Below are 6,000 nucleotides of genomic sequence, written 5' to 3'. Positions count from 1 at the left end.
AGTGCCGTGTGTTACGCAGATGACACACTGGTGCTGGCCGTCGAGGCCCAGTGGTGGAGGGCCAAGCGCCTCGCCGAGGAGGGAGCGCAACGCGTCATCGACCGGATCAGGGGGATGGGGATGACGGCGGAGGTCCATAAGACCGAGGTGATAGCGTTCCATTCACCTCGGCAGGATCCGCCATCCTCTCTGATCCGGGTGGGTGGGGCTGATATCGAGGTGAAGTCCCGGATGAGGTATATGGGGCTGATCCTCGATAGCCACTGGCGCTTCGAGGAGCATTTCCGCTGCCTGGTTCCCCGGTTGGAGAGGGTGGTCTCGGATTTAGGCCGGATCCTCCCCAACCTGGGGGGCCCGGCGGGACGAGTTCGCCGCCTCTATGTGGCAATGGTTCAGTCGGTGGCCCTATACGTGGCCCCCGTCTGGGCGGACGACCTGGCGGCCTCCCGGCGCAGCATGACGATGCTGCGTCGGGTGCAGAGGCGGATGGCGCTGAGGGTCGTCCGCGGTTACCGGACCGTGTCGCATGAGGCGGCGACGGTTATTGCGGGGATGCCGCCCATGGATCTCCTCGCGCGGTCGCACGCGATGATGTATCGTCATCGTGTCGACCGTCGCGCGGTAGTAGGGGCGGTCCCGGGAGAGCTGGAACCTGCTTGGGGCGATTTGAAGCGCCAGGTCCGGCAGTTCGTGGTGCTCGCGTGGCAGGAGCGGTTGGCCCTGCCAACCGCGGGGTACCGGATATTCGGGGCTGTTCGGCCACTCCTGAGTGAGTGGCTGGACAGAGGCCATGGAAGCCTCACTTACGGGATCGCACAAGTCTTCGCCGGGCATGCCAGCTTCGGGAGATACCTGTGCCGGATAGGGAAGGAGCCGACGGCACGTTGCTGCCATTGTGACGCCGAGCAGGACACGGCTGATCATATCCTCCAGGTATGCCCAGCGTGGGAGGGGGAGCGCCGTGTCCTGGTCGGCGTCGTAAGGCGGGAAGTCTCGCTGCCGGGTGTGGTGCGCGCCATGCTCGGCAGCGAGAGGAAGTGGAGGGCCGTGGCCTCCTTCGGCGAGACCGTAATGCTGCAGAAGGAGGCCGCGGGAAGGGAGCGCGAGCTTCATCGTCGCGCTGAGGCTCGCGCCCGTATGGTGGCGCGAGGGCGTCGCCTAGGCGCCAGGCGTCGCGGGCGGCCGCCTTTGAGCGGCGGATGACCCTGGCTGGGAGGGGGGCCCTGAGGGGAGCCTCCTCCCGCCTGGCGGCGAAGGGTCGGACCGGGTGGGTCCGGCCCACGGGGAGGCACCCTCGGTGTCCTGGAGCGGCCATGAGCTCCCGGCCGCCGAGGGGTAGAAATGGGGTCGCAGGCGGTTGCGAGATGGGGCTCGCAGCCGCCACTAAACGCGGCCCCGGGACGGATGGCGGCGGGATGGAGTGGCCCCGTCCTGCCGCTATGAGACAGAGTGTCTACCGGGGGTCCGTTTGTCCCCCCGGGGATGGGCGCAAAGCGCGGGCACGGGGAGGATTCCGGAAGAATGCTTCGAGCGGTTCCCGGTATCCTCCCAAATCGTGCGGAAAGGTCACCGTGGGGTTTTTAGTGGGTAGGTCCCGCGCCCGTCATTCTACGGGCGCGGGGAATCCCACACACCTCTCCCGCCTCTCCCCAAGGAGGTGGGAGGGAGTCTTTCGATTTTCCCCACGACAAAAAAAAAAAAAAGAAGTAGTAAGCTAGTAAGCAAGCAGTAAGCTAGTAATCATGCAGTGAGCTAGTAAGCCAGAAGGGAGCTATTAAGGAAGCAGTATGCTAGTAAGCAAGCATTAAGCTAGAAAGCAAGCAGCAAGCTAGTAAGGGAGCAGTAAGCCAGTAAGCAAGCAGTAAGCTAGCAAGCAACCTGTAAGATAGTAAGCATGCAATAAGCTGGTAAGCAAGCAGTTAGTTAGTAAGCTGGTAGTAAGCTAGTACCCCTCAGGGGCTGTGACCGGCTAGGTGTCCGGCGCAGTACGGGGCGTAGCGACTCCGAGGTACCTGATGCTAATCATACCGTAAGCCTCCTGTTGGTCGTCGCTACGACCCATTCACAACTCTATTTTTGGTTTTGTAAATGGTGCTTGACGGCAGGCGGAACGGGGGCCTTGGTTTAACCGCCTGGGCCGCGAGGATGGTATCTCTATAACTTGCCCTCTAATCCTAAGTTATGGTGCGCGGCGATGTGATGCATGGTTGGGAGAGGAGGCCCAATCCCTAGCGACCACCTCCGGGGGCACCTGCCGAACCCCCGGAGTATTAGGCTTCCCCAGGCAAGGCGGCTCTGCCTGGGGTGACCTCCCTTCCGACCATTCTCGTGGGATGAACTATGGACTCAATTACAGTATAGGGGTGGAGGGGTATGAAGTATGTGAAGGAGGGAGGCAGCGCGGGATCGCGAAGCGCGGCAACTGCTGCTTCGGAGCAAGAGGAGTGGAAGGAGGGCATGACATTATGGTGCATGGCGGATCGGGGGCAGAGCACCAGTCATGCTGGACCAGCGGGGGTGGCAACTGCACGGTGAAAGAGGCAGTTGGATCCCGTGGATCCGGACTCCATATCTGCCGGCAATTCCTTCTCTTCGGAGGAGTGGCTGTGCGTCACAGGCAAGAAGGCGAAGCAGAAGAGGAAGGACGTCCTGGGGGTGGCGCTCCGTCAGGAGATTACGAGGAAGGAGGCAGTGACCTTGTCCGTCGAAATATGCGACGAGACGTAGAAGGTCATCGAAGTCGCAGAGCGATCTGCGAACCTGAAGGGAACGTGCTTGCGTGACCTTAGATTTGCAGCCGAGTTCATTCGTGTGGCTGCCATCGAGCTGCAGACTCGGGCGGCAGGCATGCCCCTCGGACGGCGAGGGAGAAGGAGCTGGCAGAAGAACTCGCCAGAACTCGCCAGGAGTTGGAGATGATGAAGGAACGTGGGCGGGTTATGCCTACCCCGCTCATTCCGAAAGTGTCGCCGGTGCCCCTCAGGGGCTGCCAGCCTTTCAGCTGCAGTACGGGCTTAACGAACCCGGGGTACCCGAGTCATACACACACCGTAAGCCTCCTGTTGGTCGTCACAACGACCCATTCACAATTCCCTATTGGTTTTGTGAATGGTACGTGACGGCAGGAGGAACGGGGGTCTTGGCTTAACCGCCTGGGCCATGAGTATGGCGACTCTATAAAATCGCCCTCCAATCCTAAGCTATGGTGCGCGGCGATGGGATGCATGGTTGGGGGAGAAGGCCCAATCCCAAGCGACCACCTCCGGGGAACCTGCCGAACCCCCGGAGTATATAGGCTTACCCGGGTAAGGCGGCTCTGCCCGGGCGGACCTTTTCTTCCGACATGCTCGTGGGAATATTATGGAGTTCAACATTAAAACGGTGATGGGACGGGGTAAGTCAGAGGGGGAGGACGAAGGCGGTGTTGGGACTGGAGTGACGGCGCTCGCGCCGCCTCCAGCACCTGGCCCGGCTTCGTGGAAGGTGGAGGAGGACGACGAGACTGCGTCAGTCTCGTCCTTCTCCTCCACCAGGAGCCTCATAGGCTCTAAGAGGAAGAGGGCGGGGCAGGCCGTCGTCGAGGTGGGCGGGTCGATGAGCCCGTCGGTGAGGCTGAGTTGCCTCAGGGACGAGGTGACCGAGGAGATATCGGAGAGGATCTCCTCGTCCCTGAGGCGGGTGGAGAAAGTCGCCGCTGCCTGCGCCTTTAAGGGGCAGAAAAGCGGTGGCGCGGAGGCCCTGAAGGCCGCGGCGGAGGAAATGAGGGAGGCGGCGCGGGAGCTTAGAGGGCGGAACGCCCGTCTGCAGCTCCTGTTGGAGGAGGAGCGACAGGGGAGGAGGAGGGCAGAGGCGCTGTGGAACAGCGCGGCCCTCCCTCCCATCCTCCCTCCTCCTCCACCGCCGCGTCCCTCGGCGGAGGTAAATAAGCGGAGTGCGGCGGCAGTGGTGCGGGGCACCGCGGGCCCCTCCACCCGCACTCCGCCCGTGAAGAAGTCCCCGTCCTCCTCAGAAGACGATCTTCTGAGGAGGATTGGGGACATGATTGATGGCAAGCTGGCCGCCTTCCGGGAGGAGCTCCTCGCCGGAAGAGCGGTCAGCAGGAAGGCGGTGCCTCCCCGACCTGTTCCGGTACAGTCGGGGAAGGCAAAGAAGGGCGGAGTGAAGGCTCCGCCCAGCGTTGCGGCACCAGGGCCCCGGGTCGCGACCCCCAAGGGGGGTGGTGTACCCGTGGTCGCGGTGGTCGCGTCCTCCACAGCAGCCTCCCAAGGGGAGGTGGCGTGGAGTGAGGTGGTGGGGCGGAAGGCGAAGCGGGCGGCGAGGTAGGCCTCGCAACCGCAGCCTCCGCCTCCGCCGCCGGCGGCCAAGGTAAAGGCCGCGAAGGTCGGGAAGGCACGACCAGGTCGTCCCCCAAAAACGGCAGCGGTGACGCTGACCGTTACGCAGGGGGGCGACCTGACCCTCGCGGAGGCGATGCGGCTCGCCAGGGAGAATATCTCCCTGGAAGAGCTGGGCATCGCCTCCGTGAGGGCGAAGAGTGCCGTGACCGGGGGTCTCTTGCTGGAGATCCCCTGTGCAGAAGGCGGCGCGAAGGCGGATCGTCTCGCCCTGAGGCTCCGGGAGCAACTGGGCGAGCGAGGTGTCCGGGTCGCTCGGCCCACGAAGCGCACGGAGATGCGCGTTTGTGGGCTGGACGACTCGGTCAGCGCACAGGATGTGTCCCGTGCCCTTGCGAGGGCGGGGGACTGTCCTGTGGAGGACAGTCCCCCGCCCTCCGGCCTCGGGTCGGTGTGGGCCCGGTGCCCCCTCTCCGCCGCCCGTAAGGTGGCGGAATCCGGGAGGGTGTTGGTGGGGTGGGTTTCGGCGCGAGTGGAAATCCTCGCGCCGCGCCCGCTCCAGTGTCACCGCTGCCTCGAATTGGGGCACGTGAGGCAGTGGTGCACCTCGCCGGTGGACCGCAGCGGTCAGTGTTACCGCTGCGGTGCCAAAGAGCACCGTGCGAGCCAGTGCTCGGCGGCCCCCCACTGCGCGCTGTGTGCGGACATGGGGAGGCCAGCCGATCACAGGGTGGGGAGCAAGAAGTGCTCCCCCCCCTCCCGCAAGGAGAGGAAGAGGCGGGCTGCACCGGCTCCGGTGCCGAGGGCGGTGGCATCGTCCTCCATGGAGGTGGACGGTGCTACGGGGACGGACGGCCGGGAGGAGGCTGGCGCGGCCATTAATTAATGCCGCCCCGCCTCCTCCTCCAGGCCAACCTCAACCACTGCCGCGCGGCACAGGACTTGATGTCCCAAGTCCTCGCGGAGTGGGGGGTTGGCCTGGCGGTCGCCGCCGAGCCGTACCGCGTCCCTGATCACCCTCATTGGGTGGGCGACGCGGACGGCTTGGTGGCGACGGTATGGGGAGGGGGCGACGGGTCCCCACCGTTCTCCTTGTTGGAGCGCGGTCGGGGATTCGTCGCCGTGGACTAGGGGGGAGTCGCTGTGGTGGGGTGCTACATTTCGCCCCGTAGCGGGCACGCTGCGTTCGAGCTGTACTTGGCCGAGGTCGCGGCATGCGTGCAGCGCTACGCGGCCCGGCCGGTGCTGGTCCTGGGGGATTTTAATGCCAAGTCGGTGGCTTGGGGATCCCCCAGGACCTCCGTTCGCGGCGGGATCCTGGGCGATTGGGCGGCGGGGCTCGACCTCCGGGTATTGAACCGGGGGCCGGAGCACACATGCGTGCGGCGATATGGGGGGTCCATTGTGGATGTTGGATTCGCGACCCCCAACGCCGTGCGCATGGTGTCGGGTTGGCACGTGGTCGCGGGGGCAGAGACACTCTCCGATCACCGGTACATCCGGATGGAGGTCTCTGCCGCCGCGAGTGCATCCCGACACGGCCGCCTGCGTGGCACCCCACCACGACGCTGGGCGCTTCGGCGCCTGGACAAGGACGCCCTGATGGCAGCTGCCCTCGCTGCAACTTGGCCGCAGGGAGCGGCCGAGTTGCCGAGCATAGAGGAGG

Source organism: Colletes latitarsis, chromosome 8, assembly GCF_051014445.1.
Source record: "Colletes latitarsis isolate SP2378_abdomen chromosome 8, iyColLati1, whole genome shotgun sequence".
Lineage (NCBI taxonomy): Eukaryota > Metazoa > Arthropoda > Insecta > Hymenoptera > Colletidae > Colletes > Colletes latitarsis.
Note: the sequence above shows the minus strand (reverse complement) of the source record.